This window comes from Odocoileus virginianus, chromosome 19, assembly GCF_023699985.2.
Source record: "Odocoileus virginianus isolate 20LAN1187 ecotype Illinois chromosome 19, Ovbor_1.2, whole genome shotgun sequence".
Lineage (NCBI taxonomy): Eukaryota > Metazoa > Chordata > Mammalia > Artiodactyla > Cervidae > Odocoileus > Odocoileus virginianus.
The window spans coordinates 27426122-27451859 of NC_069692.1; the positions used below are offsets into that span (position 1 = coordinate 27426122).

General features: G+C 44.7%; 1 protein-coding gene and 1 long non-coding RNA gene across 4 annotated transcripts in view; one reads left to right on the plus strand and one right to left on the minus strand.

Moving 5' to 3' along the window:
• Positions 1–25738, plus strand: part of ATG5 (autophagy related 5) — a 195133-nt gene that overhangs the window by 161347 nt on the left and 8048 nt on the right. The gene's annotated exons all lie outside the window — the stretch shown is intronic.
• On the minus strand, positions 3500–7463 carry LOC110128482 (uncharacterized). Its single transcript, XR_002311183.2, has 2 exons — positions 7211–7463; positions 3500–3798 (listed from the first exon to the last, which is right to left on the minus strand). It is a non-coding gene; the product is annotated as an uncharacterized lncRNA (long non-coding RNA).

Genomic DNA, 25738 nt, shown 5'->3' on the forward strand with positions numbered 1-25738 from the left:
GCAAAAAGTCACTTGTTTACAGCCTCAGAGCCAAAATGAGAGGACACCATTGCCTTGTTCAACTTCAGCTGAAAAAGGAACATCAGGTGACTCAGAATTTTTGTTTGTCTGCACATGTGTATCCCTGAAAATGTCTACAAAAGCACCACCAGCATTGATCCTGGGATTACAAATAGACATTAAGGAGTAGATGAATTTGCATATACAGAATCTGCAAATAATAAGGGTTGACTTACATCATTTCCAGGCATTTAAAACTCAAGGAAGCCGATTCTATAGTACCTGAGGCAGAGTGAAGCGTTTTATCTTTTGCAACTTGTAGGAATGTGTCTAGGAAGTAAAATGTCTTTCTGTATAGGTATGGGCATCCTTTACTAGACATTTCCATCGTTTTCTTCCTTGATCTTTTATACCTCTGGACTTTGCTCAAGGTCAACAATTAAAAGCCTAGACTTTGGGGGAAAAATGAGCATTTTATTATAGAAAGTAAAACTATTTGGTGCTTTCTTAAATTTATTATTATTGGCTTTAGCAGAAAACATTTATCTTTCTCAAACACGTCTGATTGCATGCATGCTCAGTCACTTTAGTCATGTCCAATTCTTTGCAACCCTATGGACTGTAGCCTGCCAGGCTCCTCAGTCCATGGGATTTCCCAGGCAAGAATACTGGAATGGATTGCCATTTCCTTCTCCAGGGGATCTTCCCGATCCAGGGATTGAACCCATGTCTCTTATGTCTCCTGCATTGGCAGGTGGGTTCTTTACCACTAGTGCAACCTGGGAAGCCCTTGTCTGATTAAAACTATGTAAAAAATATGCATATGTAGAAAGATTGGGAGGAAACAAAAAATAAAAACAGTTGTTAGAGTGGTAGAATGTGAAAACATTTTTCCTCCATAATGTGCTCTTCAGTGTTGATGTTATGTGATCTCAGACATAAATAAACTGAAGAAAAAACTTCAATTAAAACAAGATGTCTGGGAGTAGAAAAATGACCAGTGAAAATATATTTAAACACAGGGGACTTAATAATCTTTCATCATTTGTTCTTTGGAAGTTTGCTCACATTGGCAAAAAAAAAAAAAGATTGCACATTCCGTGTTACGCATCATTTCTGTTCTGCATCATTCCCTAAGGGCCATGCTATTCTTTGCAGGATGGATTTTAATATTCTAAGCCCTTTAGATGCTTTCATTCCTGTAGACACATGATGTTAAGACAGAAGAAAACCAGAATATTCAAAATGTACATGGCACAGGTAACCAGCACATTATCAGGTGTCTCTGGGAAACAGGAAACTCAGCAGCAAGTGATTTTTGTGAAAACTACCAAGGAGAAAGAGAAATCATGACCAGATGTGCAAAGTGGCCTGTATAAGGCAGGTTGGACACAGGTGCGACCTATAGCTTTTGAGCATAGAATCTGATGCAATTCATAGGCAAATATGCCTTAGTAAGATTCCCCCTGAAGGCCATAGCAATCAGCTAATCCAGGGTTTATTGGGCAAGTTAATATGCCTCGCTGGACTACATGTGGAGGGCACCAAGAAAAGTCAGACACAGCCCTTGGCCTCAAGTCACAGTTTGCTTGGGAAGACAGGATTCGCTCATCAGGGAGCCCTGGTTTCCATGGTTGTCCAATGCTGAGCTTCCTGCCAGGCCAGGCCTAGACTTCTGGGACACGGTGAAGAAAAGAAAGTTCCTGCCTTCAGGTGTCCAGATTCTTGTGGGGGAGACAGACAATAAACATGAAAAGGAATCAACCGAACTGCTTCAGACACAGATGAAGTGTTCCGAAGAAAACCAATGGCAGTGTTGTAAAGAGTGCTTGTCCTCGTTAGGGAGATAGACGTGATCTCAGGTGATAGGAAGTCAGCCAGCTGCATCCAGATCTGGGGGGAGGTTGCTGTTGGCTGAGGATCTGTGGTACGTATGGCAGATCAGGAGACCAGTCCAGAGGGAGGAGACACCTGTAAGGGGGGACCCTCCAAGGGGCAGAGGAGAGAAGTAATGTAGGGCTTTTTTCTGTAGGGCGGGGCTGCCTGCTCCTCCTACCGCTGCTGTCAGAGCAGACATTGCTAATCTAACCCAGCACTCTCCCACCGAGCCAGGGCAACCTCGTAAGCAGACACTGCCAATCAATTAGAACTGAGGTGTGAGTTAAAGACTGTTTGCCACCCACCCTATAAACAGTGGGAAGCCTTTTAAAGGTTATGAGCAAGTGACTTTCAAAATAAAAGGAGTGTTTTAAGAAAGATTAATCTAACCACTGTATGCATTCTAACTTGGAGTGTGTTCTGGAGGCCACTTAAAAGAGAATATTAATAGTGGACATTTATTAAGTACCTAGCATTTTACAACTTGATTCATTTTGGTCACCTAAAAAGGTAGATATGGTTATTCCCTTTCAGGAGATAAACTGAGACTCAAAAAAGGGACATCATTTGCTCAAGTGAAAAAACCAAGACTTACGTCATTCGGTTCCAACGCCCTCTCTTGTTTCACTGTGGAACAGTGATATTCTGAACATAAGGCAGTAGGAATTTAGATGGAAAGACTGGACAGATGTGAGAAACATAAAGGAAAAATTAGTGGGAGTTGATGAGTAATGGCTGTTAGAAGGCAGGCAAGGGTAGGGTCAAAGATAATAACCACAACAAAAGAAAACAGGTCTTGGTTGCAGAGAACAAAGTCTTGAAATATGCACACCAATATTGGAAGGAGGGGATGGAGAGTTGGGGGTGGGGGTTATATTTTTAGTTGTTTTATAACCTTCTGCTTTTTTTTTTTGCAATAAGTATGTTATTTTAAAAATTAGATTATTTAAAAATAATCTGGGAGATGCCACTGACAGAATTCAGTAGGTGCTAAGTTTTGGCTTGGGGGGTAAGATAATACATCTGATTTAGACCTGTTGAGTCGCTGGTGGGACAGCCATGTGACAGTGGCATTTTAGTTCCAGTTCGGGATTCAGGGACATCTGTGGTTCCAAGATCTGACTCTTTGTTTTGGGATGCAGCCAGTCAAAAGCCCTGGAGATCCATGACAGATCTCCAGCACCAGCGTGGCCCAGTGGATGGGACCAGGGCTGGACTCAGAACTGGGAAGTGCTGACACCACCCTGGGCATATTCTTCATTTGTTCACAGGTCCCAGGGGTGCTGCTGTCAGGGAGGTTGGGGAGGGGAGGAGAGGGAGCCCTCTGGCATCCCTGGCCCCTGGCAAAATGCTGGCATTCTAGGAGGGAGGCCCTCACCAGGAGACGACTTCCTGGGGGTGCTTGACCTCTCTGTGCCCTGTATGGACATCACTCCACCTCTGTTTACCTCAAAGCAATAGGGTTGTGAGCAATGGCTAATAAAAAGAGCCCTTTGACAACTAGCAGTTTGCATAATCACAACCATAACAAGAACAATCATAATAATATGTCCAGGAAAAACAACAGTTCACTGAAAATTTGAGAGTAGATTCCTGAGGCGGGAAGAAGATGCCCCCGTAATCATCTTCCTCAAGATGCTTTTTAATAGAAGGTAATAACCAGAAATGAAACCATCAACATAATATCTGCCATGTCATAAAAAATAATTGCCAGGTCGGCCAGGCTCTCTGGAGCTAGCCTTCCTCTGCCTGGCTCCTTCGTTATCAGTTCAGACTTTCTTCTTCACCATCACTGAGCAGCTCCCTGTCCCCTGGCGTCCAGACTTTCAGAGTAGGGCAGAAGGAACCCAGGAAGTCAGTGCACATTGTCGCAGTTTCCAAGCAGGCGGATGCTTGAACTCCGGGAGCAGGCCACTTCCTCTGTAGGAGAGAAGAGAATGGGGCCGACCCAGGAGAAACACGTTTCCCTCCTGTTTGTTTGCCAGATGTGTGGTTTTCAAGCAAGCCGGCCTGGAATGGGTGCATTGCTTGCACGGCCACGGTGGGCCTCTGGGTGGGACCCCCCCACACTTGCAAGACTGCACAGTCTCCCTTGGGGTTGCAGGAAGTCAGTCATGTGGTCCTTTTCCAATCCCAAACCCTAAAAATGTATTATTTCTTTAGAAATCAGCTTGAAACCCAACTGCCGCCTAAACATTCCAGCTGCCCAAATGTGCTAATGGACCCCTGGCTCTGAAAGAACCCCGTGGGTCACACCCTGCCAGGCCCACACAGTATGCCGTCTTCACAGCTTATAAGCTGACATTTGGCCCGAAGTCTCTCTGTCCCCATGGTCCATCGTGACCTCAGAACTCTACTTTGAAAAGGCCTAACTCTAAAGCATCACTTCACACTTGTAGCCTTTGACAGGAAAATTCATCCCAAGCCTCAGAAGGCAAATCCTGTGGCTGCCGGGCATGAAGTAGCGCTTCTACCTGTGACAAGATCCCGGGGCTGAACCCTGTGGAATCTAGGGAAGATCCCAGTTCTCTTTAGGAAGCAGCAGCCCCGATGGGGCAGCCCTGTCCTGCATTACTCAGTCTTGAGGTTGATTCATTTCAGTGATACAGGCAGTGGGGGAGCCTGGCGGCCACTGCCTGTTACACACCTCTCTGTCACATCGCATTTAATGACTTAGAATCATCTGATAATAATTCAGATGATCGTTTTACAACATGATTCTTCAAATCCTATTTAGGGAGAAAGCTGGAAGGGAGAGTGGACACGCCCTCCCTCTCACCCCCCCGCTGTCCCCCAAGGTCTCATGGCTCGAAACAGGGCACCGTCCATTTGGCCAAGCTGTGTCTTTGTGCTGAAGGAGGCCCACGAGTCCGCTCTTCCTCTTGGTGGTTGGGTGACATTCCTTTCATCCCTCAGGATAAGTCTCTCTGGTGCAGTTGGTGGCTCCTTCCTCCCTTGGCAAGCTCTCCAGTCCAAGGTAGACGGGATCATCTCTAAGGAAGCCCCAAAGTCGGTAATCCCTCCCCGCCAGATTCTGGTGGAACAAATCCCCTCCCGCCGCCCTCATTTCCTCTTCTCTTGGTGCTGCCTGGGCCTGTCTCTGAATGCCCAGCCTCCTAAGAGCGCAACTTGGATTCACAAAAGTTCAGAATCTCAGAGAGGCTTTCACCTCTCTATGCCCCAACACTTCTTTCATCGCTGACCCTTCTCTCCTAGAAGAGTGATTTTTCTGCTCCGTTGGCGCTGGACGGGTCGCTTATTGGATGCTTTCCCTGGCTTGGGTGCGCAGTACTGAATTCTTGTGGTTAACGCCCTGGAGAGGCCTCCTCGTGTAGCTGCCCGCAGTGTCCCCAGCGGAGTGACCCGCCAGCGTCTTCCCAGAGGGGCTTGGTTTGTGCTGGCCACCGTGGTGGCCAGTAGCTACTCTGGCAGTGTGGCTGGCTTGAGGAGAAATATGCCGTCTGGGTAAAGCAGACACCAGACTTCGAAGACTTCAGGCAACAGCAACAACAGAAAAACTCAAGTATCATTAATGGATGGATTATATGTTGAGATGATATTTTGGATACTTTAGGTTAAAGAAAATACTGAACTTCTTAGCCTGTTTCTTTTTTACCTTTTCTGAGGTGACTATTAGAAAATTTAAAATTACACTTGTGGCTCACACTGCATTTCTATTGGGCAGCACTGATCTGGGGTGAGGCACCAGCCATTACTTCACAGGGCTCCTGGGCCCACAATGCTGCCCTTTAACCTTTTTTTTCCCCTTTTCTTTCCTCCTTAGGCTTTTTGAAATAACTCCAGAATGTGGCCTTAAAGGCTGATCCCTCAAGGGATGATTTCTACCCACAGAGTGAAGATGGGATTAAGGGGGAAAGTGAAAAAAAGAAAAGAAATCCTCCTTAACTGCCTGATTAGCTTGTATTGTGGGTCCCTGGGGACTATGTTCTTTTAGACTTTAATTGCTATCCATGCAGTCGCCCCTGAGAAACATGTTTATTACTGTGACTGTTATTAGGCTCAATATTAATAATAACCATAATAATAATCTGTTCAGCCAGAGTGAGTAAAATATTCCACGAGAGTGAGAAGTGCATCCAGTAACTCAGGGCACCAGAGCATGTGTTTGGAAAATGAGCTCTTCTAGGAACTAAAGGATACTTGAAGTCTTTAAGTTCTGACAGAGTTCATGGTGAAGGAAGGAACCATCAAGCCACGGTTCGTTAACTCCAGGGTGGACAGGCATGAGCACACTGGTACGGATATCAAAATCACCACAGATGCGGTCACACAACCCCATTTCTTTGGTGTATCAAAAACTGCTCCTGTGGTGTTTTCCCTTCTAATGCAGAAGTGGTTGGAAACCCACTTACTGGACTCATGACTGATGGTTCCTGGGGAGGGGGAGGCAGGAGGTCCGGGGCAAGGCTTTCCTCCTGGGGTGGCTTCCTGCACTGCACACCCTCCCTTCTCCTGTGCATCAAGCCTCACCCCATCTTCATCTCCCGAAAGGTGGAAGGCTCCATGTGACCCCTTGCTCAGAAACTTTCCATGAGCTTCTGCCATCTTAAGTCCCCACCTCTGGCCCCTGGTTGTGCCTCTCACTTCCCTGCCCAGCACTCTGCAGAGGGTTCAGCCAGCTGCTGGGTCATTTCGTTCATTCCTCAGCCCAGGACTGAAGGCAAGGATGTACCTTGCACTCTGCTAGGCTTTGAAGTTACAGACAGACTCCATTTATACCCCCTGGAGTCTACTGTCTAGGGAGGAAATAATTACACAAATCATGATTTTCCTGGAAACTACGAAGGTCAAGTACAAAGGCTAGAGAAGCATGCATCTCAGCTCTCCTTAAGCCTGTGTTCGCCACCTCCAGTGGACTGCTCTTGGAGGACAGTCACCTGGTTACCTCTCCAGGACACCTCCCCCTTCACCCATCTGTGTGGCTGAGCAGGAGTGAGTGCCCAGGGTTTTCCAGGCAGAGCTTATCTTTCCAGTCTGGGACCCAGTGGTTCTCTGCATCTGTCCTCAGTGGTTCAGGATTCAGAAATGCCTGGCAGAGCAGCAGGAGAGAGTCCGGGGACCCCTGCCAGGCTCTGTGCAAAGCATCATTGGCAGGACCCCTCCTGTGAGTTCACTCAATCCTGCGGAGGTGATTGTACTCACTAGAGCACGTTGAGATGCTACACTTAAAAAATACGTATTTTAGATCTTCCAGCAGTACCCTGCCCCCTGCCAAGGGAAGGGTGATGATCACCCAAGGGGAAGTGGCGGCTCCTCCCCTTTGCGTGGCTCAAGCCCCACCCGGAAGGCGTCGGGAAAGTGAGCGTCTCACCAGGGGAGCCTGGTGGGTGAGGCCCGTCCAAGTCCCCAGGTCAGGCCCTCAGGTAGTGAGCCAGGAGCGTGTAGAGCAGGAACCAGTGTGACACCATCGTCGTCACCGCATTACGTCATCCAAGTGCACGGGCAGTTTCTGTGGAACCAGAACGAGGAGTGCTTTTCTTGCCTGCTGCCGGCGGCGGTTCCTGAGTTACAGTGAACGTCGTGTTACGAAATCCCAACTTGCGTTTTCCTCTTCACGCACTCATCCAGCCTTGTCACACTTTTAAAGAGAGAATCATCTGGGGATTCCTGGGCCTCGCCACAAGTTTTACAAACCAGCTCAGGGGTGAGGCCAGAAATCTGCGCTCGGCCTGAGCGGCCGGGGATGTCCACGAACCCTCCAGTCAACCCCTGCCTCTCGCTTGCCAGGGTGTCAGTCCTGCCCCCTGATCTGCCCCGAGATGGTGTTCTGCTTTCCCTATTTCTCAGCACTTTATTGTCTGCCGTCAAAACTGCCCATCCTGCTGTCCTCTGAACTTTCTAGAGTTGTTTGCTGTTGTGGGTGCCCACCTCTGGTGAGCTGGGGGAAGGGGGAGCGTGCTTTTAGTGTGATAGACGCCGGAGAGAGAGGAGGGAGCCGACAGGTGCCCTGGTAGGAGAGGTAGATTACACTCCAGCAGGATAATTGGGTTAAAAAACTAAAACTCTTATTGTCCTTATATTTCCCAAATAGAAAACAATGCCTTTTCATTACAGAAAAAAGCAGTGGATTTTAAAAGAACCAAAAAAGAATAAGGAAAACAAAAATGTACCACAAACTCACACTATAGATACAATAATTAACCCATGAATAAACTTCCCTAGAATCTTTTCCCTAGAAACCTATGCTGTGCTTTATCAGTTTAAGTACAAAATAATCACAACTCTTTTAACTTTAAAATTTATAGATTTGAGCCCCTGTCCTGCCTATGACTCTCTTTCCTTCTTGCCTGTGAGTCTGTCTCTTCCTGTGATAATTTTTAGAACCAGGAGGCTTACTGGTGTTGCTTCTGGATACAGAGTTGTCGGGACATATGTCTGCTGCCAGTCCCACTTTCTCCTGAGCAGGACAGACCCATGCCTGGGTCACCAGTTCAGACTCCTCACACCTGCTGAGTTTTCATGCCCAGGGGTAGTGTGGGCACAGGGCAGATGCCCCGTTCCTTTTTTGCCAGCTGACCTCAGTCAGGGCTACATCAGTCCGTCTACAATGTTCTTTTTTTTTTTTTTTTTTGCAATGTTCTTATAATATTGAACCCCAAAGATCAACAGCCAAGAACTTAGTCTATCTCCTCTGGCAATTCTGACAATGTGTCCATTCCCTGCTGCAGAGATGTCCTAAAACTTGTATAAAGAGGGACCACTTTTTTCTTTTCCTTTGCCCACCCCACGTGGCTTGTGGGATCTTAGTTCCCTAATCAGGGATTGAACCAGGCCCTCAGCAGTCCTAACCACTGGACTGCCAGGGAGTTTCTAAAGAGGGACCACTTTGTAAAGACACACGCATGCTCGCGTGCACATGCACACACAGTCCTACTAACCGTTTCTCACTGTACATCAGCAAAAAGGACCACCGAAGTGATTCTTGCTAAGGCAACAGGCCAGTCATTCCTGCTGCTCACAATAGAGGTGGTTGGACATTTTTGAATATCATTTCACATTAACTAAAAAGTGTTTTTAAATAGTGTGGATTCAAAGTATTTTTAAAGTGATAAAATTACTATCCTTTCTACCACTCCCAAACCCTGACTATTGGTCATATGAATGTTTAGATTATGAATTTTTCCAGGGCATTCTCTTAAAGGAAATACTACCAGGACTAATCTTGTACAGCACTGTGAATTGGTCTTCCTTACCTCACATCATTCTATTTCATATCTCTGTTTTGGGGCCCTGTCTGTCTCCAGACTACAGGGATGATAGACTATCTCTCAAAGTCTTCTCTTCTTAAAAAAAAAAAAAACTCATTTGATAAAGCCCAACTTATTTTGATAAAAACTGATTATTAAGATTTTAGGAATTTCCTAGCAGGAGAGCATTTTAGAACAGAACTTGAGAGAGAGGGCACACAATGGTTAGCACCAGGAATGGTTAGCGCCAGTGATAGCAGCCGTCATGGGTGGTGGGGGGTAAAGAGCCTTTGACACGTTCCCAGTCACACCTTGTCCTTGGATGCCTAGCTGCTCTTCTTTACTAGAGGCCAACCCCAAATCTTTCCAGCCTGCTAGAAAATTAAAATAGAGGGAGTTTCACATCAGTCCACTAAGGTGTACTATTTAAGACTGACGAAAGTTAAAACTAGATGATGGATACATGGAGGTTCATTATACTTTTGTCTCTGTTCCTACAGATGCTTGAAATTTTCCATAATAGGCTTAGAATGCTCTTTAACCAGAAACTGGGGTAGCAATGATATTGGGCTTTTGACCCTATGTAGGTTGGAAGAGTGAACAAAAAAATTTTGTTGATTTTGAAATGCATTATTTCATTTAGTCGCTTCGTAACTGACAGGTGTTTTGAACATGGGGAATTAAGTTAAATCATTGCACAAAAATATGCCACAAGTTCAGTTCCGTTCTCTTTAGTAAAATAATATTTTTGTAATCCAGGAAGTAAAGCCCCATTATGCAAAAAGGAAGGGATCTTTGGACACAGTCCAGGCCCTTCAAAGCAATGACCTGACTTTTCACGTATGCAAAATAACCACAGTGCCGGGCTGACTCCAGAATCATTCATGAAACCTGTACTAGCAGAAATGCAGGGTCTCTTGAAATAGTCAGGCTTGCTTTAGAGACTCATGGTGTTCAGGCTAATGATTGTTTCATAATCTGAGAACTTGTCACTAGATGATATAAAATTATGGTCATCAGAAATTAGTTCAAGAGTGACAGTGTGGCTTATCTCTGGGATAACGTGCATGTAAACACACCAAGTAAAACTTGGGCAACCAGAAATCTTGGGGAGTGAGTCATTTTTGCTCTCTTGGTGTTACTGATATCCTTCAGGCAGTAAAACTCTAGTCATTATGTATAGTTCAGTTCAGTTCAATTGCTCAGTCATGTCCGACTCTTTGCGACCCCATGAACTGCAGCATTCCAGGCCTCCCTGTCCATCACCAACTCCCAGAGTCCACCCAAACCCATGTCCATTGAGTCGACGATGCCATCCAACCATCTCATTCTCTGTTGTCCCCTTCTCCTCCTGCCCTCAATCTTTCCCAGCATCAGGGTCTTGTTTCCAGTGAGTCAGTTCTTCGCATCAGGTGGCCAAAGTATTGGAGTTTCAGCTTCAACATCAGTCCTTCCAATGAACACCCAGAACTGATCTCCTTTAGGATGGACTGGTTGGATGTCCTTGCAATCCAAGGGACTCTCAAAAGTCTTTTCCAACACCACAGTTCAAAAGCATCAATTCTTTGGCACTCAGCTTTCTTTATAGTCCAACTCTCACATCCATACATGAATTCCTTGAAAAAGTTGTGAACTTCACCATGTTACAGTCAGTCATGGTCTGCTTTGTCTTGGTGATTTAGAGATGTGATGATGAACACAGTTAGTCTGTTTCTCATTGTCAGAGTAGCTGTGGATGGGGCTATCATCTCCTATACTAAATGATCTTACGCTTTCTCCTTTGTAAAACTCCTCTTCCTCCTGTTCACGTATCAGCCACCTACCTCTTCTACCCACTCTAGGAGGTAGGTTCCCAGCATCTTTCTCTCTGGCTTTGTCTTTTGATTTGTGGTCTCTAGTCCTTTACTATAGATTGGAAAGAAGATCCCTGGCCCCTTTAGAATTGTGTAGAAAGTCAGAGTAAGAAGAATCTAAGAGACTTTAAATGGGGGCTCAACTAATAAGCCAAGGGCTGGATTTTAGCAATGAACTTTCTTGAGACCTTTTTTGGTGGATCTGAGGCCAGTAATTTGAATGTATGAGGTCTTATCATCAAAATAACTTATATGGTTTTGGTAAATATAATATTTCTGTCATATTTTGAGCATTATGTTACTTCCCTTCCCCCCTTTATCAATATTTTAAATGTATTTTCCATTGCAGACTTCATCTCTGTAGACAACACCCAAACTCAAAGATGTCAACTTACTGAAATTTGGGTCCATGTTACATTAGATTTTACCCCCTTTTTAAATTTAAGGGTGTGTGTGTATGTGTGTGAACTATAACTGGTCAAGAGGTGACTGGACAGCACAGTGTGAAGAGTCAGACTACCTCTGTGGTAAAGTGGAGACAAGACCCCAGTTGCTGGATGTTACGTGAGTAGGTATTTGTAAAGCATTTAGTAAACGTGAACTTTTATTTTTAGGCAGGGAGAAAAATGAGCCAAGGCTGAAGACTGGTTCTAGATCAGAACAAGAGTAAATTCTGGCCCCAATCCCAACATTCTTTTTGTTTCAGGCAAAGGAAAAAAAAAGAGAGAAAAAGAGATGGTAAAAAGGAAGCAAAGGAGAGAAGCCATGGACGTACTCTGTAACTGTGTCTTTGTAAAATGACCGGTAGCTAAAACAGAACTGTATGTAAACAGTGAAGGCAGCCCAACCATCTGCCAGTATCTGGCAAATAAAAATGCAGAGAAGACAAAAGAACAGGAGAGTGCAGAGTCATGGGAACAGAAGTGACAAGGACAGTGCTCCGAAGGTCACTCTGAAGTGGCCCACTGTCCCTTTTGGGAGACTTTCCTCTTTAGACAGGGAAGTGCCGAGGAGGACTCGGGAATGAAAGCAGTTGGGATCAGACCTCGGCCAAGGACTGGTGAGCAATGAGCATGGCAGACTTTTGCTTTAATTTTATGATCTCATGAAGCTCAAACTCATCTTCGAGGAAGTGCAGTCTTGAGTTGTTAAACACCGATTCGGTAAATGAAAGGACAGAGCCTGAAGTTGCAACATAATTAATCAGTGGTGCAGTCCACCCCCCTCCCCCCACAATCTGTTGGTTGAGTCATATCCAAAGACAGACACCAAAACCCCTGAGCTGCGGCTGGAAATGAAGACTGAAGATTAGCTTAGGTGTTGACACGTTTTTATTCATCAAGACCTGGGACACTGGATGTTGGGTAGAACTTTCCAAGCTTCAGTGAATGCCAAGCAAGCCAGGCAATCAGAAGACCCTGTCTTCTAAGTGGGAACGGAGAGGCCCTTTCCCTGGGCTCAGCTTCCGGGCTGTCACAACATGAAAGAAACAAGATGGTTGGTGGTTTTCGTCGTAAGCATTCAGCCCCAAACAAATAGCTCCATTCGTTAAGCAGTCGGATGATCCGTTCTGACTCATGCCGCCGAGGTGGCGGAAGTCCCTCTGAGAACAGCAGCAGGCGGAATTAGATGAGACTAAATTAACTCAGGTGTCTGTGGAAATGGGTGGGAAGAGGCAGTGATTCATGGCCAGGACAGAGATAAGCTGGTTCTTGTCCTTATAAACTCCAGTCTGGAGTCCATTTTCTGAAGTCATCATAAAGGAGGAAATCAAAATAGGTTTAGTAAATAGAAAGTAAAAGGCATCAGGGCAGCACAGGCGAGACTCTGAGTGGGGTTAGAGGTCAGCGTCCAGGGCTGACGAGGCATTTGCCAACCCAACCGCAGTGGGCTCCGACGCCCAGAAACTCAGCTCCATCCCGTAGACAGAGGGACTCACACAAATAGCAGAGAATAGAAGTGGCATCCGACAGCCCTTATTAGATTTCTTTTAAGTTATCCAAGGACTGAGACTTTCTTTTTGTTTTCCTATAGAAAACAAAAAAAAAAAAAGGGCAAACTTGTCTATTTTTCTTACTGTTTTGCTCCTGTAGCATGCATTTTAGCTCTGAGACTGTGGGAGGTGTTATATACACAATCACTGACAAAAATGGGTATGTTACATTTTGGAGTGAAGATTTTTGATGCTGCAGCTTCCAGGTTGGACTTGATCCTGGGGGGTGAGGGGTGGTATATATTCTGAAGAGTACCTGTGACTATTGGTTGGGAGTCTGTGTGATCACCCACCTTCTTTCCAGCAGGAAGAAGGAATTGCCTGGTCCCCTTACTTCCACCCTGAAACTTGCCTGAGCAGCCTGGCCTGAGAGAAGCTCTGACTCTGACTTGTTGAATTTGCCCTGATAGTGTTCAGTGCATTTGGAGGAACATCTGTCATGGGCCTAGAATTGCCTTAACTGAACATCCAAGGGAACTGTGACTGTATGTAGTGTCATAAAAAGAGCACTGGACTCAGAAGAGCTAGGACTCTGCCCTTGAGGCCTGAGGTGTCCACGGGCGGGTCAGTCTTCCCCATGGATGGGAAATCATGGGAGATGGGGAGAGTTTCTAGAGTCTCTCGTGACTCTGAGATTCTACTGGTCTAGGAGATGTTATTGCTGATGGGAACAAAGGTCTGATAAACTGCCATACCCTCCAGGATGTGCCAGGGAGAACTTAGAAGCAAGAAGACGCGACCCCCGTTATGACAGAAGCCAGGCTGCCAGTTCTCTCCTTGACAAGAGATGTCACCCACAAGCGTGACAAAGGACACCCAGGAGTGTGGCAGGGTCAGCGGACGTTCTCAGAGAAGAAAGAACCTTCCCCTCAGGGCACACCTGGCTTGCTCCCCTGCGTCCCCCAAATCTCTGCCCTCAACCTTGGCCCACATCCTTTTGCATCACGTGTTGAATCGGTTCCCTATAACTCCATGTTTAATGGAGTATTAGGTTATAGAAATCCCTTCAAGCCCACTCGACGTGTTAGAAGTATCAGATGGGAACTGACTTGAAGAGGACAGAGAAACAGATCTTCTAGTGAGGGACTAGGGCAATTTTTATTTCAAGATTTGCTGTGCTGTGCTCAGTCGTGTTTGACTCCTTGTGATCCTTTGGGATGTAGCCCGCCAGGCTCCTCTCTCCACGGGATTTTTCAGGCAAGAATACGAGTGGGTGGTCATTTCCTCCTCCAGGGGATCTTCTTGACCCAGGGATCGAACCTGCATCTCCTGTGTCTCCTGCATTATAGGCAGATTTTTTTTACCACTCAGCCATCAGGGAAGCCAAAGATTTGATGTGACCATTTTTAAAGTCTTTATTGAATTTATTACAATATTGTTTCTGTTTTATGTTTTGGTTGTTTGGCCATGAGTCATGTGGGATCTTAACTCCTGACTAGGGATGGAGCCCGCAGCTCCTGTATTGATTGGCAAAGTTCCAACCACTGGACCACCAGGGAAGTCCCAGAGCACATTTTAATTATTATTTTTTAATTTGATAACATTGTACAAATTGTACAAGTTTATAATATTGTTCATTTTAATTATTATTTTTAATTTGATAATATTATACAAATTGTATAAAATTTGATAATATATGTACCTGGTTGGGAAATTCACAAGCAATACGAGGATGTTAAAGGTGAGGTAGATTGTCCTCCTTCCCCATTCCTTAACCTCCCATCTCTTCCCAAAAGCCATTTGCTTTTTTCAGATTCCTGTATATCTATTCAAAGATATCCAATGCATACATAATGCTTGGCATTAAATGCCTATTTTTTTTCTTTTCACAAATCATAGCACAAGACACACTATTACACTTCCTTTTTTCTCTTAAAGCTCTATTTTCTAGCACTTCCATTTTAGTACATGGAGAGCCAGCCCATTCTTCTTTACTAGCTGCATAGTATTCTGTTGTATAGATGATCATACTTCATTTAACCAGTCTTCTATATTAATGGACATTTATACAATCCCCAAAATGTTCTTATAATAAACAGTGCTGCAGTGAATATCCTTGTACATACATTTGTCTTACTGGACATAATCACATATGGTTAGTGCTATTTTTATGTGTAAACGTCCATCTTTTCAATTAGATCATAAATCCTAGGGAAGAACAGCGAGATTGTGCTGTTCTGTGCCTCTGAAAACTCAAAATACAGCATTATGCAGAAAGTTGGGTTTCATAAACTTTGGAAGAATGAGTAAAAGTTCCTTCTTTGTAGCAACGATACTTCAGAGATAAGTAAATGGTAAATCAAAGTTTCAGTGACTTGCCTAACATCACAGAGAACCAGTCAGGCACAGGACACATGAATAAATTAAAATAGATGCAAATAAAAGCAGCTATTTAAAATGTGTTCCAAAAGTAGACTATTTTTCCAGATTTACATGCACACATGGAAGAGTTCGCTCCATTGGCCAGCTCTACAAGGGAAGTAAACAACTCCTCTGGCAGCCCTGGTCATCCTGGGAGGCGGGCAGGTGTCTCCAGCTGCTGGAATTTCACTCCATAAATGTTGGCTCCAGTCCACCCAACGGTGTCCCAGTGACCTGGAAAAGTCAAGTATTTCCCAGAGTGCCTGACTGGTCAGGAGGGAGATGTTGCCTCACATGAGGAGCTCTAGTTCAGCCCAGCGGAAGGTTAAAAAAAAAAAAAAAAGGAAGGGGAGAGGAAGGAGAAAAATTAGAAGGAAGAAGAAATGCTCTCTGACCACCTGACAGCTCTGGAAGAAATCAGGAAAAAAGGGAATGAGTAGATGACTTTAATTGTGCCACATCACCTGTCATTAGTGATACATGAAGAGAATGCCCCTTTGTTAGCAAACAAGGAGGGTGTTGTTATCATGATATTTAATGAACACTCATTATAACCTCGTAGCACAAAATGTGTGGTCTGATTGGTTGATCTCAAAACAATTATGTCGACATTTCATAGCTTAAAGATTATATATACAGCCTTGTAGTTTCACAACTTATTACCCCCTTAAAAAAAGTTTTCCATACAAATAAAGTGTTGTATTCATTTTTACAAAGCGTTTCTAGGATTTCCAAGACCCCTGCCTACCAAGGGTGACTCTAGTATTGACACCAATGTTTTTGAGGTAGTAAGTTTCCTTTGCCCTCAGATTGGGAAGTGTTGGGTTGCTTATTTTCTTTGCTCTTCCTCTCTTTTCTCTTTAGTGACCTGAAAGAGCAGTCTTTGGGTCTAGGAAGAACATCCCAATTCACCCTTATTCCCACCCTCAAGCAATATAAAAGCCCTGTCATCAGGTTTATGGATTTGATGACAACAAGAAAACTGCACAACAGGGAATAGTAAGTATGGATGCCACATGGCACTGAGATGCAAGGATAATTTGAGGAGCGTAATTATCCAAGGTGGCAGTTTGATGAAGGGATGGAGGCTGACACTCCTAAGCTTGAGTAAAGTGTCCTGGAATCTGAATGCTTATAAATGGTCCACATTTCAAGTGCCTGCCTCACCCCAAAGTGCTGGCAGCTTCCTCCTAATGAGGCCCACCTAGGCACCTGCAGCCCTGCCCACAGGGCAGAGTGCCACGTGCTGAATCATCAATACTTCCCCAGGCTCTGAGCCAAGAGCTGCAGGGCAACGCCACCCTGTTTCCCTTTGCCGCCCGACCAAAACACTGTTGGCTAAACACAGAGTGACTAGAATGGAGGCCACCCGCTGAGGTTTCCCCGAGAACTATTAACGTTAATACAGCTTTATTAAAATGAGCAACGAGCTTTTACATCCACTGAATTGCAGAAATGGACTTAGAGGCTTTAGTACTGCGTTTTACAGATGCAGAAACAGACTTGGAGAGGCTATACCTCTCGTGAAAGTGGCCCAGCTGGCCACACCAGGAATAAACCCAGGTCTCTCGATGACCTGCCCCACCTCCCACAACTCCCTCCCCCGACCCCATAGCGCTCATTTTGTTTCAAGACCTCCCATCATTATTGCTATAATGGGAATACATCTTTTTGAAAGGAAATAATGACCTGACATAACTTTATGAATCCTTATGAGATGCTTGGATATTTAAAAGTTAAACCTAGGACATCTCAGCATAGTGTGTTTTATATAATATTACAAATAACTTAGAGCTCTTTTTGTTTATGGTCTCACCCAGAAACTCATGTTTCTGAAGATCTAATGTAGAAATGATACTGTAGTCCTATGACCACCTACTCATAAATTATCACTGATTTATAACAAGAATTTTGAAATTAAAAAATTCCTTACAGGCATAGCCAAGTTTAACAATGTGTTTTGTTGAAATTCAGTTCTGGTATTGCCCCATGGAGGCTAGTACAAATATAACAAGTGGAACGTGGAATTCTCTGTTATTCATCCAAACCCAAATATAGTCAGGATGTATACTGTTCTTAAAGTATCATTTTTGAGCCAAAGATGAATTATATGCAGAAGATACCCAAAATACCTATAAAACTAAATGCTTCAAAGGAAACCTAGGAATTCATGTCTCTAATTCAATCTGATCCCTCTTAACAGTTATTAATAGAACTAATTTATTTGAAAGAGGTCAACAGCATTAATCAAATTGTACATAGCATGCACTGTCTATCTCTGGAGGGGTCTCAGGGTCTGGTCTTATTCATATCTGATCCTGGGTTTATTCCTGGTTTGGCCAGCTGCGCTACTTTAGCCTGACCCAATATTTAAAGTATAATAGGCAGGCAATAAATATTGTTGAATGAACAAATGATTGAATGCATGAGTCAAAATGCTGGATTTACCTTTCATTATTGCGTTGAAAGCCCCACAGTTTAAAACAACCCCTCCCCCACAACCAAAGCTCAATCATTCTGATAAAATGACTTTAAAAATCATTTTTTTTCTTGGGGGAAATGGGTCCAAAAACTACAAGGCTGTATGAATTACATTTAGTGAGTCTTCAACAAACTCTCTAATTCTATATAACAAAGTAGAGATTCTAGAAAATGTTTAAAACTAAATCTCTTGTATTCTATGGTCTAAGATTACTATGCTGAGGTGGAGAGATAAGTTAGTGGCCATGGTTTAGGAAGGTTCTGATCATAGTTATTAGTTGGGTGATATTAAGCAATTTACTTAAGAACAATTACTGTTTCAGCATACTATCTATGCACACTGGGTTAAGAGGTTTTTTTCCCCAGCATTATCCAATTTATATCTCAATATCAAATTGATCTCTCTGGACCTCTGTTTCCTTATATGTGTAATAGAACCCATCTCAAAAGATAAAATGAGAAAATGGTAGCTACAGACCCCAGTAATTTATACAGTATAAATCAAATTGAGGCATTATTTTCATGATTATTGCACTACAGAAGCACCAAAGTCATATTTTACTTTCTGTTTCTTCTACTGGACCAATGCCATTTAAAGTGAATACAGTAGAGAAAAAATAGACATGACTCATGAATCATATGTTCTTTGGAACCTTAATCTGTTGCCATCTTCATTTATCTCATGAAGGAAATGAACCAAAGAAGGAAAAAGTCAAGGCAAGAGTGAGAGAAGATGAGAAGTTTCTCTAAGAAGTGCCCAGCTAATTTCTAGAAAGCTTCTTATCTGCAGATAGTATGGTCAAATTGTTCAGTATGTTTTTAAAACATCCGTAGGACTATTGGCGTGTGACTTGTAATCTATTCCTGTATTTTCTTTCCCCTGAATTTCCACTCTCAGGAGTCTCAGGGTAAGAAGGACATCGTAAAAACCTTGAAGCTTTGTTCTGGGCGGGAGAAAATGATCTATTGAAAAACAAGCCAACCTCATTCTGGGCCTTGAAGCTTGACCATGTCATTTATGGAGTGACATAGTCACGCTGTAAATGACCAGAGACATTCCAGAGTTCATGACTGTTGTGTAACGACAACACTTCAAGGGTGGCTGCAAGCACGAGGCACAACACGCCCGCCCAGTGTGGTGGCTGGGAGGAGCCCTGCCCCCTGGAATGCGGCTTTGCTCCAAGGCCAGCCCTCCTCCCCGTCTCCTCCTCCCTATGGCCTCCTCCCCATCTCCACCACCAGGCGCTGGGGGCGGGAAACTGGACCGACTGGAGAGACGACTCTATTTTCAGGGAATGACAAATTGATTGTGCTGATTGGGTGAGAGTACTTACCTGTCTCCTGCTCTGGCCTGGAGGACAACCTACTGGGAGGATCTGTTTAGAAGTGACTTGGACGAGGAAGTGGTGCCCAGCAACAAGAGCCCAAACAGCCTGCCACCAGAGAGGACTGCAACCCAGCTTCCATTAGAAAACTGGGCCAAGTGGTCTTGTCCTCCCCTACGGTCCTGCAGTCATCAAACTGCCGGAGAAGACATTCCATTCCACTGAGCACGAGGCGACAAGATGGCAGCCCCAAATTACATGTGCAATAGCCCAACAGGCTTGTAAACATTTAGGGAGTTGATTGTTATTTTCATTCCTGACCAGTTTGGTGGTGCCAGTAACAACTCTATAAGCTGCTAAAGCCCAGTCAAAGTGCTGAGGACAGGCATTTGGGAACTCGATCCCCAGCGAGTGATGAATATTCATGGCCAAGTGAATTTGATTGCTCCCCAGACAGGGTGGCTGGTGCGTGAACTTGGCACTGGTTTTGGTACGGAAATCAAGTTTATAGATTTAACCCAAGAAAAGCACTCATGATCAAGAAATGTCGTTGTGCAGGGACGTAGGGGAGGGAGACCAAAAGAGAGCTGTTGTTTTATGGGCTTAGAGTTTCAGCTTTGCAAGATGAAATGTTTAGAGATCTGTGCACAACAATGTGAGTAGAGTGAACACCACTGAGTTGTACACTTAAAAATGGTGAAGGTGATGAATTTCATGTTATGTGTATTTTTTTTTACCATGATTTATAAAAAGAGAGAAGAACGGTTACTACAAAGACAGCCCTGTAACAGCTCAAACCAAATACACAGCTCTGCCCCAGCCTCCCAGCGTCCCTGCGTGTCCTCCCAGACCTGTGCTGAGGAGTCAGGTGGAAGCTATCCTCAGGCTGCACACAGGTCCCCGCGGCCACTCTTCTGACCTCCCATAGCCACGGAGCTCTGGAAGCAGATATTCTTTCTGCACTGAACGATCTCTTCCTCCATCACCCTAAGGTGCCTGGGGCATTAAAGGACATGCTCTGCTGCTTGGAGGACTGGAGGGTCCAGTCAGGGTGGGCACACTGTCTGGGCCAGGAGGAAACCCTAGTGACCACTCCTCTCCCCTCTCCCCACCATCCCCCCTCCCAGGCCCCCAACACCTTCTACCCCCATCGAAAGGGACTTTCCCTCTCTAACCACCAGGGTCTCCAGTGGTGAGCAGAGATGGTGACAAAGACATGATGTGGTTTCTGCTCAGTTAGAAGCACAGGAAAAACTTTCAAACACCCCTTAGAAGGGAGAAAAACCCAAGTACGGAAGGAAGGAAGTCTGTGCACCTTCAGCACAGACTTTGCCCTGCCTCTTTTTTTTTTTTTTCTTTTGGTTTATAAGAAATACATGCCTCTCTTTTGGAGCAGTCCACCAGGTGCCCAGTGGCCCTCAGCAGAACTCATGGAGAGCTGGGGTTCAGCATCCCTGCCAGCCGGCGTTCATCTCCACCTGATCACATTCTAACTCCTTACTCTGATGGGAGCAAGACTGGAACCTGAATTTAAGAGATGCTTCTCTCATGTCTGAGTTATATAGCTAGTCTTAAAAGGTTCCTTTCTTCCTTCCTTTTCTTTCTTATTTTTTTCCCCAGCCAAGCCTCTTAAGAGCATATAATTCTTCAGGCTATAGATGAACCATAATATATGAGGTTATTACACTAAAGTTGGAAGGATGGATGAAACAGCTGTAACCTATCTAAGATGGGCTGAATGGTTTGCTTCAGATAGATGTAATTTTCAGTCTGGAATCCATGTGCAGGTCAGAACTAGAGAAGACAAAAACTACCAATTTGAAGCAATATGACTATAAATCTAAGGTTTCTGTTGGTTGCAAAAGCTGTCCAACAGGTGGGTAAACTGGAAGTCTTCAGATAATTCTTAGAGGAATCGTGCCTTTTGGGATTACATTGCCTGGGAACAAAAAGGTACAACAGACTGCTTTTTCTCAACTTTCATCTCTGTGTCCGGGTATGCTGGTTAACTATGAATGGGCAATATTTAAAACAGAGAACATACCTCCTTAAACTCAGAAGCCACAAAAAAATTTTATGTGCACTTGAAGCAGAAAAGATGTCCATTTATGTGTTTCCTCTCCTTTGGAGAAAACACACACCCCCCACCCCCATGCTCTTAAAGTGGAATGAACTTACCCGCTTTATCCAAAAGAGCATCTGAATGTCTGCACGTGCCCGGTGCCTTCTCTCTGGGCATCAGTGCTCCTCAGCTACAGCTGCCAGGCCCCCAAAGCATATCCTGATAGGGAGCTGGGAGCTCTCTGCCTCAGTTTCCTCTTTGGAGCACCGCTGACCTGAGGCTGACCCAGAGCCACTGAAGCCTGGCACACACCCCCTGCCTCTGTGAATGCACGCGGAAATGCCAGCTCAATCTGGCGCTTTGAAGGGAACTGGCCACCCTAGAGTGATGAAAGCCTTTCAGTAAAGGGGCATCTAGAAGAAGCTTGGTTTCAGAGATGTAAATGATTGTGTCGAACTGGGATGAATTCAGAATAATACTGGGCCATAGCAGGCCACGGTTCTCCAAGGCTAGCCATCTCCACCTTGCTTTTATGAAATGTCTGCAGAACTTGTTAAGAGTCAAGTTCCCGACAAGGCAGACAGCATTTAATGCTGTGAAACCCTGCCGTTTTGGCAAGCCTGCCCTAAATACAAACAGCATCAGTGACTCCTGTGGGCCATGCCTGCTGGGCAATAGCAGCATCTTCTCAAGTGCTGACTTGGGAAGTGAGAAGTGGAAATAAGAGTCAGGAAGCTGGGATTCAGTTTCCAGGTCCAGCAGGGTCTTGTCGGGTGGCTTCAGCCTCTCTCCTGACCTTCTATGCTTTGACAGTCCCATTTATAAGATGGAGATGCTCAAAGCCCATCCTTACCTGTCTCCATGCAAAAACTCAAGGATGAAAACCTTAAACCTTCCACCAGCACAAGGCTAGGTGGTACTTGCAGCAACAGCAAGAACAGATACCAAGAACTGTGTGAGTCTGAAGGAAATCTTAGCCCCAGCTGGCCAGGTGTGCAGAACTACAGTCTTATCCTGGTTCTTAAAAATGAAACGGATTCATTAAAATTGGGCCTCATTCTTTGATTTCACAGCCATGCCATCTGTGTGCATGGGCTCACTGCTCCATGGGTCACATGGGTCAAATGTTCCCCAGGACTGACCTCCCCGGGGCCCTAGAACACCGGAGGGTCACCTGCCTCCCTGCAGTCCACCAGAGACAACCAGTGAAGCCCTGGCAAGCAAAATTATCTTCGAATTTGTGACCACCCATCTCCCACCTCCTTTCGGTTGAAACAGAGAATCAAAAGTTAACTGTGCATGCAGGCAGCTCCGAAAGAGAAGTGTGCTCTCCACTTGGAATGAGCAGGAGGGCGACCCTGCAGCTTCGGAAATTGCCTGTACCATCTGCACTAGCCCTTCCTTGTGATGCTTGACCAGTCTTCTGGTGGGTGCGAGCACTTCCGGTGCTCGCTCTTCCCGAGGCTCGGAGGGCGGAGTCAACTGGTGGAACCGGTTCACTTCCTAGGGCTCCAGAGCTTCCTCTAGTAGGCAGGGGCGGGGGCGGGTCTGCTATGATTGCCATTTTGTTTGCTGGCCTGAATGTGCTCGGGAGAAGGGTATTCTGTGGACTCCAAGCACAGAAGAGATTGTGGGATGGTTGCTGTATCCCTGCCCTGACAGACACACCATCAGGAATGACAAGGATCACTGAGTATAAACTCACGGCCTCATTTTCAGAAAAACACAGAAGCAGGCTGAGCCTTCACGCCCCATCAACTTCCCGTAGAAGATCTGCTTGCCCTCAATGTCCCTCTATCCTAGCTCCTTGCCTTGCCGGTGTTCTGAATGTACCCAAGGGGCTATATCGCCTGCCTTGTAATGTCAGCAGGTTGGAGAGATGACCAAGTCATGTTTTTTGGTGTTCAAGGCGGTAAAATGGGCCACATGCGTCTGTGACGGCAAGTAATCACAATGAAACTGACACTCAAGTAGAAAACGGTGTCCGCCCACAGGAGCAGCCAGCACCAACTGCTGCATGTAGGCTAAGCGTGGAGTCTCAGCTCAGGTCAGCCTCTGGCTGCCACCAGCGGGTGATTCAGTAATAACTGGAAGCACGATTGCTTTTTCACTCACTATTTTTTAACGGTTTATTCATAAAGCAATTTTTCACTTTTCACTTATTTTCAGCCCCTTTCACATCTATCTACTCACAGTTTCTGTCTTGGCTTAACCTTTCCCTCTCCTCCCTCTGACTGCTTCATTTGTCTTTATTCCCTTTTTTAAAACCTTGAACCGTTAGAACAGTATCGAGGCCTCTATTGCTTTGCTAACAGAATGTTTCCTTTCAACGTCTTTTTGGATTCTCTTGGTTGCTTTGCCTTCTCTTCTTTAGCTCCTGTATTTTTTTACCTTCTTTCCTTTTTGCAGCAACAAGCTTAAATCTTTCTTACTTTCATGCAAGTAAGGCTTGGCATTAGAAAAAAAAAAAAAAAAGATGTGAAAGAAAAAAACAAAAAGCCACTAAACTAAACATCCTAGAATTCATGGTACTTCACTTGAGCAGAGGTTTGATTTAAGCACAAGCCATTATTTCCATTAAAAGAATCTTGATTCCTTTCAGATGAGCATATTAATTCCTGGGGAAAGTTCATGATTCTCACAAATTAGCAGGACCTTTGCAAGCCGAATCTGTTTTGCCAAAAGAAGCCACAATAGTTTTTTCCATACAAGCCTGTCCCTCATTTCCATTTTCCTCTGACATCTGCTCTCTAAATTACAAATATATGCCTATAGCAACAATCAGACTTCCAAGGGAAACAAACCAAAAGGAAATAAGAGACAATGATGGAATCTTAGCATATTAAGAGATGTAATACTTCTGAAAGAGCACCAAGAAAGCCCAAGAATGACTCTTTCATTTTATGGATCAGGAAACTGAGGTCCAGGGAAATTCTAGGGCTTTCTTGAGAGCACCCAGGTATTGGGGGCTGAACCAGGACTAGAACTAGGAATCTAAATCCCTGGTTCACTCTTTTCAGCAGACTAGGAGCTCATAATTTCAGTTCCCACCTTGGGGGTATATTTACCCCCTTATCTGGCCTGGGTAGCACAGAAGAAGGACTTAAATCACCCAGTTCATGATCTTCAGATGGTGAGTCTCACTACAGACCACTGTCAGGTTAATTGTTCTAAAACTGAGGAGGCAAGAAAATGTTCCATGGAAAGGGATGAGGCTTCATCCTGCTTCCTTTGCCTGCATGGGTGGGAAATAGTAGTTCAGGGCTGCCTTGCTGTGGAAGAAGGGAGGTTGGAGACAGTCCCTCTCTGCCCGAGACAGGACGCACTGGCAGGCTGCTAGCCTGGATGCTGCTCTGCAGAGTACCGGATGTCGGTCATAGTGGTAACTTGCCTCATTTTCCACCCCTTCTTAGAATCCCTGGGAGGGACTCAAATGGGGAATACATTTTCAAATATTTTACAAAACGTAACAGCACAGTTCATTTCTTGGTATCATGGACTCTTCCTCTGGATGAGACAAGCTTTCCAGATCTGTCTTCTATACAGAGTTTTACATATTGATATGTAATTTTACATCCAGGCTAGCATATCCATTGATATGGATATTTTACATCCAGGCTAGCAGTTTCCTCGGAGGCCTCAGGAACATTAAGGAAACTTAAGTTCTCCACCAGAGCCTTAGCTCTGTCTTGTCCCCAGGCGCACCATCACTTACATGGTTATGGAAATCTTTGAATTATAAGCTTGGGAAGGGCTTGCCAGGCATCTTGCCTATCCTGTGCTTTTAGACAAGCTGGCTCTTCTTCTCTAGGCCATCCCAGGAAGGAGACTACTTCCTCCCTCCCCCTGTGGGTAACACAGGACCCACTGTGTTACCATCCCTAAAGGTGGCTGTTCACCCTTATTATATAAACCAAAGTCCCGCCTGTTAATGGTTTAATTTTGTTTCTTTTGCTCTGCCCCTCACCCAAGGAGGAACACTGGTTGCTATAACCCACATATGAATCCTTCAGGTTACCTAAAGATGGGAAGTCCTGCCACAGTTCCATAAGAACAATTTCCTTTTGTTAACACACTGAAGAATTTCTTACCAAAACCACCCACTGGCATTTACCTGTCACTTCCTCTTTCTTTCTTGATGAGGCTAGGAGAAAACTACAAGGTGGTTGTGTTCACATTTATGCTAAACAAAAGCTTCTATCTCAAACTCAGAGAAGGAAATGTGTACATGACTAACTCTGGTTCATAATTTATCAAACCGGGAAGGATTCAAAAAAACCAGGAGAGGATTTGTTATAGTATTATGTGAAACTGAGCATGAGGAGTATTTGTGTAAATCAGCTTAAAAATAACTTTTCGGAATCTTGCTGTGTTTTTGGCCTAAATTACATGATTAAAGCTATATTGAGATTAAAATCACTTCTCACTTATTGAAGGAGCAGCTGTCAGCAGCACTTTAAGCAAACGGACTTGGGAATCCTAAGGACATGAAACTTAGAAATGGATGTAATGGGAGGCTTATTCCTGTGTACTGAAAAATTTCTTGCAGCTGCTGGATACCCAGAAGTGCTCAGAAT